Here is a 12,458-nt window from a genome sequence, read left to right as displayed (position 1 = left end):
TATGGCGCAGGCCCTCGAGGCCCCCTTCAGGGTCGGCCTCTGCTGGTCCAGCTGCATCGCCAGCCATTCAGCTCACTTTGTCCTTTCCGACCTTCCCACACAAATTAAAATAGGACTAATCTTTAACTGCTATGGGGTAGAAGCACCTCAAATGCCATTGTAGATGGTCAAAAACAGCCACCACCAGCCTTTGCCATGCTTCCTCCCGTTGCTGCCATCTAAATCACCACACACAAGACTTCTCTTGTCTGAGTGTCCTGTGCATAGATCGAGGGTGTAGCCTGTTAAAACCTTTTAGGGTCAGAAATCGACACCACAGATATGGAATCCATATCATGAGTGCCATTTTATTTGGTTTACAACTCTCCCCAGTGACAACCCACCAGTAAAATCTTGCTAATCTCACTGTTGCCCACTCTTGCTAATCTCACTGTTGCCCACTCTCCTATTCATAAACTGGATTTTGTAGTGCATTTACTAGTACCATAATATTACTACTACAGTACTTCAAAAACCTATTCAAAGTGTATATCACCAGCTTCACTTCTCTGATCTTTTCTATGAGGAGATCCTCTCACATTTAAGTTTACTACTAAGTAGTAAATGTGTGAGGGACCAGCAATAGTGGTGCATACTTCACACTAAATGGGAGGGGGTTATGTCGAAGGTGTCTTTGACGACGGGGCTTTTGTCGTTGTTGCCGTCATCTGCAGCGTCGTTCTTGGCCGCATCAACAAAATTGTCATCGACTGTTTCTTAGGTGTTGCCGTTGGTGCTATGGTCTTGGATATTTTGTGTCTTCCTAATTGAGGAAGACTTTGTCTAAATCAACCTAGATGTTTTTATCATTGTCGACGTCATTGGCAATAATGTGAGTATCATCGTGATGCTGCTGAAGTGAATGTCAATGCGATTTTAGTGGTGGTGGTAATCGACGCTGATGTTATCGATGAATACTCAAATTTAGCTACATAAACTGTTTTTTTTCTTCGATTTTATTGTCATTGGGAGGAATTTTGATGACCTTTTATGATAAACGTCCTTCAGGGACGAAGTTGTGGGTGCAGATGGGTCCTCTTGTGAGGAGAATTTCTCCATTTTGGAAGTTTGTGGATGCTCCATAGATCTCTTTGAATGTTCCAGTGACCCATCGTGGGTCTTCTTTAGTGCCTTTGTTGGTGATTCTGGAGGTTCTCTTTCATAAGACCCCTTTTACTAGATTTTTCTGTCTTAGAGAAGTCATCACTATCCTCCTCAGCGAGAGGATTTTCTTTAGACTTGTGTTTCTGCTGCCAGATTAAAAATCTTTCTTCTCTGTCTTTCAGTGTTTTTTTTAGAGAAAGTGCGGTAAATCTTGCAGTCCTTCACTTTATGTTCAGGATGGAGACAGTGAATGCACTTCTTATGGGGATCTTCTGAGTGCAATCTCTTTATGCCACAGGTCCCACATGGCCTGAACAATCCTTATTAGGTTTTACTGACATAGTCAAGTCTAGACAAAAGTAAATATATATCTGGCCGGAAGAAAATTCTTCTTCACTGTAGGTTAACTGAAGAAACTGAGCAGAGCCCATGGAGACTCTCATCACACAATGTGCAGTAAAACATCTGAAGGTCCAAGACTGGAGAAGACAATAGGTTCCTTACCGGTAACTAGTTCTCCAGTATTGGTGTATTTCATAGCGTCACATGCAACCCATAATCCTCCGCATAGAGGCTCCGCTTATATCTCTACGGTATTATATCGCACTTGTGCTGGAAAAACTGAAGGCCTGGAGCCTCTGTTGTGAGGGTTCTAAAGAGAGCTGTCGCCTGATCGGCTGTACTTTGGGTCTTTTTAAATGAGGTTATTAAGCTTTTAAAATTGACTTCGAGGTAGGTCTTTGACTACTGCTTTATATGCTACTGTGGGACTCCCAATTCAAAGTCGGTAAATGATTCAAGCATGTGAATCTATGAAAAATCCAATACTGGATAAACTGAATTATATTAAGTTAAAATCTGGAAATTATGCACCTAGTGATGGATTATCTCAAAACATCTAGTTGAGTCCCACCCGTGCTATTTTTTATTTTATATGATACCACATATTTTTTTATTTTTTTATTTTTTTTTATTGATACACGACAAAAAGAAACAATGATGAAATAGTTCATATTGACATATATAAGGGCATTTAACAGAAACAGAAAACATGAATACTATAGCATTAAATGAAGGAACACATGAATACACACTTGTAATTTTTTTTCAAGCCTCAAAAAACTCTGAAAAGGTCCCCCAAATCTTCAAACCCAATTTCTTTCTCCGCCTTGATGGGGAGAGCGAAAAAAGACTCCACTCTAACTTATAAAGTTTATACAGCTGTGCTTGCCACTGTTGGAATAGTGGAGGCTTTTCTTGAAGCCACTCTGTGGCAATACAAAGACGAGCGACAGTCATAGTGAAGAAAATAAAATATCGAAAACAATAAAGTTCATTAGTTCTACTGTCATTAGGGATCTTCCCTAGCATCATCATGGAGGGGGTGATCTTTAAATTAACCTTAAGAATTAGAGACAAGAAGTTTTCAATATCCTGAATAAATCTTCCTAATGTAGGGCAAGAAAAAAAAATATGTACACTGTCTGCATTATCAGCTTGACAACGAAAGCATTTACCATCAGAGCCTCTTCTCCATTTTAACATTCAAACAGGTGTATAATACAAATCAAATAAACTTTTGAAAAATTGAGCTTTCAAATTTGCTGACATCAAAACCTCTCTAGAGAGCAAAATCACATTCACAACAACAATCTCATTATCTCCCAATGAATCCCCCCACTTTGCCTGTATTTTATCCAGATCATCAGGCTTCACTTCAATAAACATACGATAAAGACTACCAATCTTAACTTGTCGAGCGACTCCCTCTACTATATTGAGTTTTTTTAAACATAGTTTATGTCTTATAAGGTAATCCCTTATTTGTAAGAATTTAAAGAAATAGCTTCTGAATAAGTTAAACTCTTCAGACATTTCAGTAAATGATTTACATTTGCCTTCACTCGAAAAAAAATCCCCCAAACATGTCACCCCCTTTTTCTGCCAGTTCCTGGCTGATCCATCCGAAAATATAAAAGGTAATGATCTGGCAGAAAAATAAGGGGTGTAATATGATCATTTCCCTATATCAATGGTACGGGCCACCCATTTCCAAATTTTATGAGCACTAATGAGAACCTTAAATTGGGTCCTCTTGTAGTAGTTGCCATCGATTTCATTAAAGCAGATTTGTCTTGCATGTGTTCCTATCAAAATTTCGAAAATAGAGGGATGATTATGGACATACTCTGAGGAATCTCTTATTAACAAAATTTTCATTTTTAACAAAAAGCATACTATATAATATAAAAAAAATCAGGTACCCCTAGGCCTCCCCTTTCCGTGGACAAAGTAAGATACTTCATCGCCCGCCTAGGTTTACCAGGACTCCAAATAAATTTCCCACAGAGTGCCTGTAGAGCCTGCAACTTAGGTTTTGGAAATTCTAAAGGAATAGACCGAAATAGATAAAGAATTTTAGGGAGGACATTCATTTTTATAATATTAGTCCTTCCTATGATGGTCAAGTATAACCGATCCCATTTCTCCAAAGAAGTCTTAATTTTCTGATAGACATTACTCCAATTTACATTGACCAATTCAACCATATCTGTTTTAATCCGTATCCCTAAATAGGTAACCTCTCCGACCACCCTCTCGTCCTCCCAAGTTATAGCATCTGAGCAAAGAATCTGAGTTGTTTTGGCAGCATTAAGTTTATACCCAGTTATCGACCCGAACTCTTTAGCCATCCTCTCAATCTCTAGGCTAGCAGTTTCAGGTGTATCTGTTACTACTGCTATGTCATCCGCATATGCGAATACTGAAAAAGAAAAATCAAAGACAATAAAGGGAGGAATTAAAGGGTTACGACTTAATAATTCAATAAAAGGGTTAATATATAACGAAAACAATAACGGGGAACAGGGGCAACCTTGACGTGTCCCTCTAGTTATAGACAGTGACTCAGAAAGTCCTCCCGAAGCAAATATTTTTGCAGTGGGATTAAGATAAAGTGTTTTTATGGCTTTAATATATTTTTGACCAAAACCCATTTTATCCATTAAAGTCCAGAGATACTCCCAAGACACTCGATCAAACGCTTTTTCCGCGTCTAATAAAAAAAGCGCTAATTTCTGTTTGTTAACAGCAGCCAGATCAAACAATGTAATGACTTTATTAATATGATCAACGGTACTTCTTTTGGGAATAAACCCATGTTGGTATCTGGATACTAATAATGCCACAACCCCGGATAACCGATTGGCTAATATCTTCGAATATATCTTGTTATCGACATTTAGCAATGATATAGGTCTGTAAGATCCTACGCAATCGGTGGGCTTTTCTTTTTTGCAAAACACAACTATCGTTGCTTCAGACCATGTAGCAGGGGGATTACCATCCTGAGCGGCAAGTATTACCTGATATATCTCATCCTTTAAGATGTGAAAAAAACATTTATAGACTTCGGCTGGCAATCTGTCTGGCCCCGCAGCTTTGCCTACTGCAAGACTATTTACTGCAGTCTCCACTTCTATCATAGTTATAGGTAGATCTAGTTCCCCAGCTATTTCGGGGTCTAACCTCTTCAACTCTATCAACATTCTATCATACCATTGATCATCAGTGTGTGAACCATCCTCCCTGGCATAAAGATTTGCATAAAAAGTTTTAAATATTTCTAAGATACGTTCTGGATCAGAATGAGAGTCCCCCCGTGAATCCTTCATTGAACTTATATTCTGAGCTGACTGCTTCATTCGAAGCCTTGTAGCCAGAGTTCTGCCTATTCTCTCACCGAATTCATAACTTGTCAACTTAAAAGATAAAAATTTCCTGGCAATTTCCTCATCCCAAAATCCCAAGATATTAGTCCTAGCCCTGATTACATCATTTTCCTCTTTGAATAACCCTGTGTTGCCCAATGCGACCTTTCTGGTTAAGTGAATCTCAGCTTTAGTCAAAAGTTCATATAGATTATCCAATTCTTTCCTTAATTTCTTTCGATGCCCGGCTACAAAGCTGATACATTCTCCCCTGAAGCCTGCTTTAAATGTATCCCAAACAACGGGAGTGTTGGCAGTTCCACGATTTTCATCAAAGAAGATTTGAATCTAACCCTGCATATGTGTAATAAATTCAGTGTTTAACCCTAGCTTCCTATCATATGAAAAGCTGGATTGTATCTTTCGTTTAACTAAACGATGGATATCTACCACTATAGGAGAATGATCCGAAGATACCCTGGGATAAATTCTAATATTAGTTCCTTCTAATAAATTTTGAGGTATAAAAAAATAATCTAATCTCACAAGCTTTTTATGAGGGTGAGAATAAAAGGTAAATCCACTGTCCTTCTCTCGCAGCATGCCCCAGGTATCCACCAATCCATGATCTTGTAAAAGATTCACGAGTGCCCTGTACACCCTAGGCTTACGTCCCTTATAGATTGCCTGCGAGTCCCTTAAAGCACTACTGATCAGATTTATGTTGATGTCGCCACAAATCACTATGGGCTGTTGAAAATTGACTAACTCCATATTGATCTCTACTAATGGATCAGGGTCATCAAGATTAGCCCCGTATACCGATACTAATGTAAGTTGACTATTTCCAGTTTTTAATTCCACAATGACCCATCGGCCCTTTTTATCCTCTACTTTACGACCAACTGTTATTGAGTTATCTTTAATTAATATAGCCACCCCACGTATCATACTGGATTGTTTAGAGGCAGATACCAACATAAAGCCTAAGTCTTTTAAGATCCCCCTTTTACCCCATGGGATATGCGTTTCTTGGACACAAACGACATCAGGTTGTATATATTTTAACTCCGCTGCAACCTTGTGCCTTTTTATTAGATTATTTAAACCTGCTACATTCAGAGAACATATTCTTAAGCTATTTCAACTCATAATCAAAATCATAATTCCCGATTCTGCCAGTTGCTGACTCATAAAAATAAACATAACATCGACAAGTCATCCTTCCATAAGAAACAATATACTTTTCAATGTGGCGCCCTTTTTCCTTTTTTATCGTATCTTTCCCCTGAATTTTCACCCTATCTTTGTCGTGATAAATTTTTTCCCCCTTTTTTCACCCCCCGTGCCCCGATACCACCCCAAAAAACAATCCACCCACTCACCCCCCCTGTCCCCCCCTGTCCCCCACGCTTCACAGAGGCTTTAGGACTTATGGTCCTGTGATGAAAGTTTGCCGCTCCCCCCTACCGCCCCCCAACAGAGTTTACTGGACAACATCTTTAACAATCCCTTAAATCCTTCACTAAAGGTGAGAAATTCTCAACTCTATACATCTGATCGATCAAACTTTTAACCCTTCAACCGGATTTATAAAGACAACAAGAATTCTTTAGCAGCTGTTTCGGTTATAAAGAACCTGGTGCGCTCTTTATGAATAACTTTGAGCTTTGCAGGAAACATTAAATAAGCCTGCGCACCTTTACCTTGAAACTGTGTAATGCGCTGTCGGAACTGCCATCTTAGCTCTACAGACTGTTTACATAGATCCGGTCTAACAAAAAATTTGCAGCCAAGACCCTTACATTTTTTATCAGGGCGAGCCTTTATGAATATCTCCTCCCTTGCTTGGAAGCTATTAAAGGCTACTAATATAGCACGTGACTTTTTATCTCTAACATTAGCCCTGAAGGGAAATCGGTGGGCCCTCTCCACCTCTCGGTCCCAATCCCATCTCCCGGACTCTGGCATAACCGCCTTCAAAAGAGACACTATGAAGCCTCGTGCATCAGTCCCTTCTTTCCCCTCCTCAATTTGCAAAAACCTCAAGTTATTTCTACGCGATCTGTTTTCAATAGTACTAGAAAAGCTAGGGGCAAGATGGCATCCGAGTCGGACGCATAAGTTTGTGGCTCCTGCCGGACCCCACAGAGCGGACTCTTAAGCGGTGAGAAGTGGAGAGAAAGTGGAAATTATACGGCGAAGGAAACGTAAGGGAACAGGGTCCTCCACAAACAATTTTGAAAATCTTTCATGACCTGGCAGGTGACGGCTTGGCTTTGGATCCGGCGGCGGTATCTGCCTCGGAAGCCGCTTCGGCAGTTTCTGGCTGACCGGCTAACGCAGCTCACCTGGTGGAAGACCCGCCTTCACTTGGAGAAGCAAGACAGAACGGAGGAGGGCGGCGTGGAGAACGGCGTGGAGAACAGCAAGCGGAGTGAAAACGCAGCTCCGGCACATTGAGAAAAGGCATGCGGCTGAAGGGAAGGAGAGCGAGAGGCCAGGGAGCGGGTACAGAGATGAACGACCGAGTTGAGACTGTGTCGAGTAAAGGACCAGTGCCAGCTGTTGGAGTTTCTACCTCCCCCCCTCCCACAGTGAGTACAGAAAGTATATCGCTAGAGAATACTGCAGAGAATTCAACAGGGAGAGAGGGGGAGGCTGTTGTCCGTAAAAAGATTCCTGGCATGTTCACTTCTTTGAAAAATAAAGAAGTGGATAAATCAACTCTAAAGAAAAGGCAACAGGTGGCTGAAGCGGCAGAAGTGCAGGGAGCCGCAAATCATCAAGAGGGTGCTCCTGAGACCTCGCAGACACTGAGTTTAACCTCTAGTTCTGACACAATCTCAATGGATAAGGAGAAAGCGCCGAATCAAATCATTAATGGGGGCGCTCTTAGTGTTTTAGAAGATTTGACTGTACAAACGATTAAATATTGCTCCGGTGTGAATTCTCTTTCTGCAACTTCTCAGAAGCAGAATGAAAAAGCGGCAAATCCAGATACAGGTGCACCACTTGCAGGAGACACTGTCTCAGCGGACTTTTTTTCGTTGTCAGAGCACTCTATGTCATCTTCGGAAAGCTTGGTGGAGCTATATGCCACACGGATGAGTATGGAAGAGGGCGGTTTAGAGGAGGAAAGTGGCTATAGCGTTCATAGCAGTCTAGATGAAAATATGGAGAGAGAACACCCTGCTCAAAGCACCGTTCGCAGACTTAGACTGGACATGAGTGGTAAAGAGCAAGAACAAGACGGTGCTGTTAATAGTGATAGCAATATGGGCTTGATCACTGAGGGCATAGAGGACATTTCACTAGACTTGATTTATCAGACTATGATGCAGCACAGACAAGAAAACCGCGAAGACAGTATTAAGGTACAGAATTCATGCAAGAAGCTACAGAGCTCTGTGAGAAGATTAGTCAAATCTCATACCGAATTTGCAGCAAGAGCAACTGAGGCAGAAGCACGCATATCTTCATTAGAAGATGAGATGGTCCAGCAGCGAAAAAATATCGAGTTACATATGGCGACTAGACAAGATGTTAATTGGAAGGATACCACATATTTGACTGTAATTTAATTATTATTCACAATAGACACTTATTGCCTCATTTAGTGTTTGGCAGATAGGTTACTCATTCACAAACGTAATGGATATCCTGTCTTCCTTATTATAAGTGCCACTGGAGATAATGCTCTTTTAATAAGGTGGACGGGATATCCGTCATGTTTGTGATGGAGTAACTTGCCTGCCGAACTCTAAATCAGGACCCTAGTAATCTTCCACTTAATAAACTTTTGCCAAAGCATCCTCCAGTCAACCAAATCTAATGCAAAGATATAGTCTATAAAACAACAGTAATTAACCAGAATCCCTGCATCTGATAACTTCAAGTGCCAGGTGTTTCAGGAGTACACACTGATCTTGCATAGATCAGCAACTATAGAGCTCTGATGTGTTAAGTTGTATCTGAAACCAAGCTCCTAACTATCTTCTAGAGTAAGACTTAATTGCTCTACCACAGCTAACACTGGAGAATCTAGGGGCCATATGTATCAACATTCTGTTTTGCGATTCCTAAATAGCGAATTTTAAGGAATCGCTATTTAGAAATCGCAAAATGGTATGTATGTAGAAATCAGCTTCTTTTTAGCGATTTCTTAAAATTCCTTAATTGCGATTAGCCAGGAGGCCCATAGCAATGAAGGGGAAATGTGCGATTAGCAATTAGCTAATCGCAAATAGTGCATATTTTCAAGGGCGCAGGGGTGTCCAAAGGACACCCTGCTGCACCCCTGAAAATGACATGTGTGCGCATATGGCGCACATACATGCCCTAAGGGCATGTATGAGCGTCACATGGCACCTTTTGTTTTAAAAAAAAATGCTTTTGTAAAGGAATTCGAACTTACCACAAACTCGAAGTTGGTGGTAATTTGCGAGTCCTTAGGGACAATTAGCAATATTTGTTTGCATCATACATTGCATTTAAGGAATCGCAAATTTTGCGATTCCTTAAATGCAATCGCAAAATAAGGAATAGCAAATTGTGCGATTCCTTATTTTGAGCCACATTTGCTTAATACATACCATATTGAGTATTCACATTCGCAAAGGCCGAAATTCTGCGAATTTTGGCCTTTGCGAATGCGAATTTCAATGATACATAAGGCCCAAGGATATTAAGTATTCTTGGCCAACCTTTACAATTAACAATTTAGAGTCTTAGGTCAAAGATGACAAATGACGATACCAAACATTGGAGATAATAGAGAGACAAGTATGCAGATGGTTAAATGGGCGGTTGGTGGAAGAAGAGACACGTCTAAGAGCCAATGGATGAATGGATACATTACTTAATTAAAGATTAGCTTGGTAAGCAGTTAAGTTTGCAGATGGAAATGTTTGGAGTCCGGTGAGCAGCTGGAAGGATGAGTGGTCCAATGACAGCCAGTGGTTTGAAAAGTGTGTGTGGTGAATGTTACTGGTGACTGTTAGGACGGAAATTTCCGCGAGCACATGACCCACCTCTGTGTTAGATTTTTAGGAAAGTTACAGTACATCTGCAGGTGTTTTATTTTCAGCTCTGTGAAGATGAAAATTATGCATGCTTACTAAGGGTCCCTGTGTAGGCTTGATACCCCAGAGCATGGCTCTGAGGTTGGGAACCTAAACTGCACTCTTCCTTTTAAGAGCGAGTGTCTGCTGTACTCTCAACGGGCTGAGACTGACTGCCATTAGTAGCAACATTTAATTATAGTGAAAGGAACTGGTTGTTTATGTTTGTCTCTATCAGAAGCATGTACCAGACTTGATCTTCCACGGGAGCCAAATCGCTGAACTTTTTTGTTCTGATGTAAATTTCTCAATTCCCCAACACCACTGCGAGCTAGATGTTAGTCTGCCCACAGTACAGAGAAGGGGAATGGGAAGAAAAGAGAGACTGCCACTGTGGTGCTTCTTCTAGCGGAATATCACAGGACCGGACTTCCTGCACCTGAAAACACAAGCAAAATATTACTCCGATCCCCAATCCTTACCATAGAACTGCCTTATAATCATAAGCTTACAAAATACTTTCTATACCTGAATACTCGGTGGAATTTGCTTCTCTCTGTATGTATCTTTGGGTAAAACTGTCCTGTAGATTATGGCTTTTGTAAACGATATAGCTTTCACTTTAACAGTTATTGTCATGTCTTTTTTCTCTACAGGCGCTGCGGACTTCGAAGGCAAGAGAAAGGTTAGAGGTGGTAAGTACAAATATATATATATATTTATAGCTACTTGATGTTGTTGAGTCACACACAGTTGATGGAGTTTAGGTAATTAGATACGCAGCAGTAAATGAAGAAAAAAACAGGCTGTGCGCTGTTAGTGGTTAATCAATTAGTCTCTTATTTCTGATGGCGATGTTGAAGGTAAACACAAATGACTTTGAGTGCCACCACTACTGTAAGTCTCTTTACACAAGGCGGAGCATTCGAGGAAAGAGAGAATGAAGCGCTTCTATATCGGTAGGAAAGTCTTTTACAATACCTTGCCACTCGTTTCTCTGGCTAGATACAAGCTCTGCAATGTGGCAACTGAGGCAGAAGATAACGGGAGTTGCGAAAGTCATAAGAATGAGGAAACTCTCACACCCCATGAAAAAAATACCTGTATTCTCCGGCGAAGCCTCCCAGAGAAATAATGAAGGTTTACAGACCTTCTGAAAATGCGTTAAATACGGGATACAAACTTTGTAGCAAGCGATAGGAATCCTTGCTGAATTTTCTATCCAGTTAGGCGCTTCACAGGATGAACTCTGCTTCTTACAGAAGAAGGTTGAAGTGCGCAGCACCACAGGTGCAAGTGCGCGATATTCCTGAACGCATTCCCAACCAAAAACACTAGAACGCTGAGCTCCTCTATTGGCGGCCGCCATATTAGAATTCCGCCGCATAAAATAAACTGAAAATAATTGCCCTATTCTAGAACAGTACCATCTGGCTACCAGTTATCTCCAATGGAACAAAGATTTCTTGTTCTGAACCTTCTGCCATACTCTGGAACCACAAAGAGATCTGCTCAACCCTTGAAGGTAACGCACCGACCTGACAGTACCCCCACCAAGAACCATCTTCCTCTCTCCTTTGGCTTCTGTGGGTGAATCTTATGAAATTCCTTTACAAATCTAGGGGCATGAACATTTGAACTGGGCTCCCAAGACCTCTCCTCTGGACCAATCCACCAAGTAAAACAACTTCCCCTTCCTGATCCTGGAATCTATTATTAAATCTGGTGGATTTCTTTTGATCAAGGAAACATGGAATACTAGATGTATCTTTAGTTTACTGGGAAGTTCGACCCTAAAACTGACAGGGTTTACCCTCTTAACCACTTCATAAGGACCTACAAATCGAGGTTGAAATTTTCTGTTTCCCATTAATCACATGTTTCGATTGGAAATCAAAACTTGATCTCCAGGTTCGAAAACTGGATCTGTTTCTCCTACGCTTGTCTGCCTGCTTCTTGTAAGAATCTTTTCTTTAACTAAAGTTTTAGTGGCTAACTGATAGGCCTTCTGCAAATCTTGTACAACCAAATCAACTGCAGGTACATCACTTTCAATGTTGCTAACTAACATGTTAGGATGCCTAGCTGAGTTCAGAAAAAAAGGAAAATAACCAGTGGAAGAGTGTACAGAATTATTATAGGCACATTCTGCTCCCCAGATCAAGGTTGGCCAATCTCCCTCCTGACCCATCAAGTACAAATATTGCTCAAGATCTTGATTCACTCTCTCTGTCTGTCCATCTGTCTTGGGGTGGAAACTGGTAGACAGACGAGAACCTACTCCTAAGCTCTTTAAAAAAAGATCTCCTAAAGTGAGAAACAAACTGTGGTTCCCGATCCGAAATCACTACTCTTGGAATACCGTGATTCTTAACTACATGTTGCGTGAACAAGGTAGCCAGCTGGGTTGCATTTGGAATGGATTTTAATGGAATAAAATGGCTCATATTTGAAAAATGATCATCTACAACCCAAATTGTAGAATACCCTGACTTGAGGGCAAATCAACAATAAAATCCAATGACACTGTATGCCTTGGACA

General features: G+C 40.8%; 1 protein-coding gene across 50 annotated transcripts in view; it reads left to right on the top strand.

Moving 5' to 3' along the window:
- The window catches only part of NFIX (nuclear factor I X), a 5,476,577-nt gene that overhangs the window by 992,275 nt on the left and 4,471,844 nt on the right, over positions 1 to 12,458 (top strand). For all 50 annotated transcript variants that reach the window (XM_078684524.1, XM_078684487.1, XM_078684527.1 and 47 more), the window contains one exon: positions 10,573 to 10,611. The gene's annotated coding sequence lies outside the window, so the exon portion shown is untranslated. The remainder of the gene's footprint in view (positions 1 to 10,572; positions 10,612 to 12,458) is intronic.

This window comes from Lissotriton helveticus, chromosome 1_1, assembly GCF_964261635.1.
Source record: "Lissotriton helveticus chromosome 1_1, aLisHel1.1, whole genome shotgun sequence".
NCBI lineage: Eukaryota > Metazoa > Chordata > Amphibia > Caudata > Salamandridae > Lissotriton > Lissotriton helveticus.
This window is presented reverse-complemented; position numbering and strand designations above follow the sequence as displayed.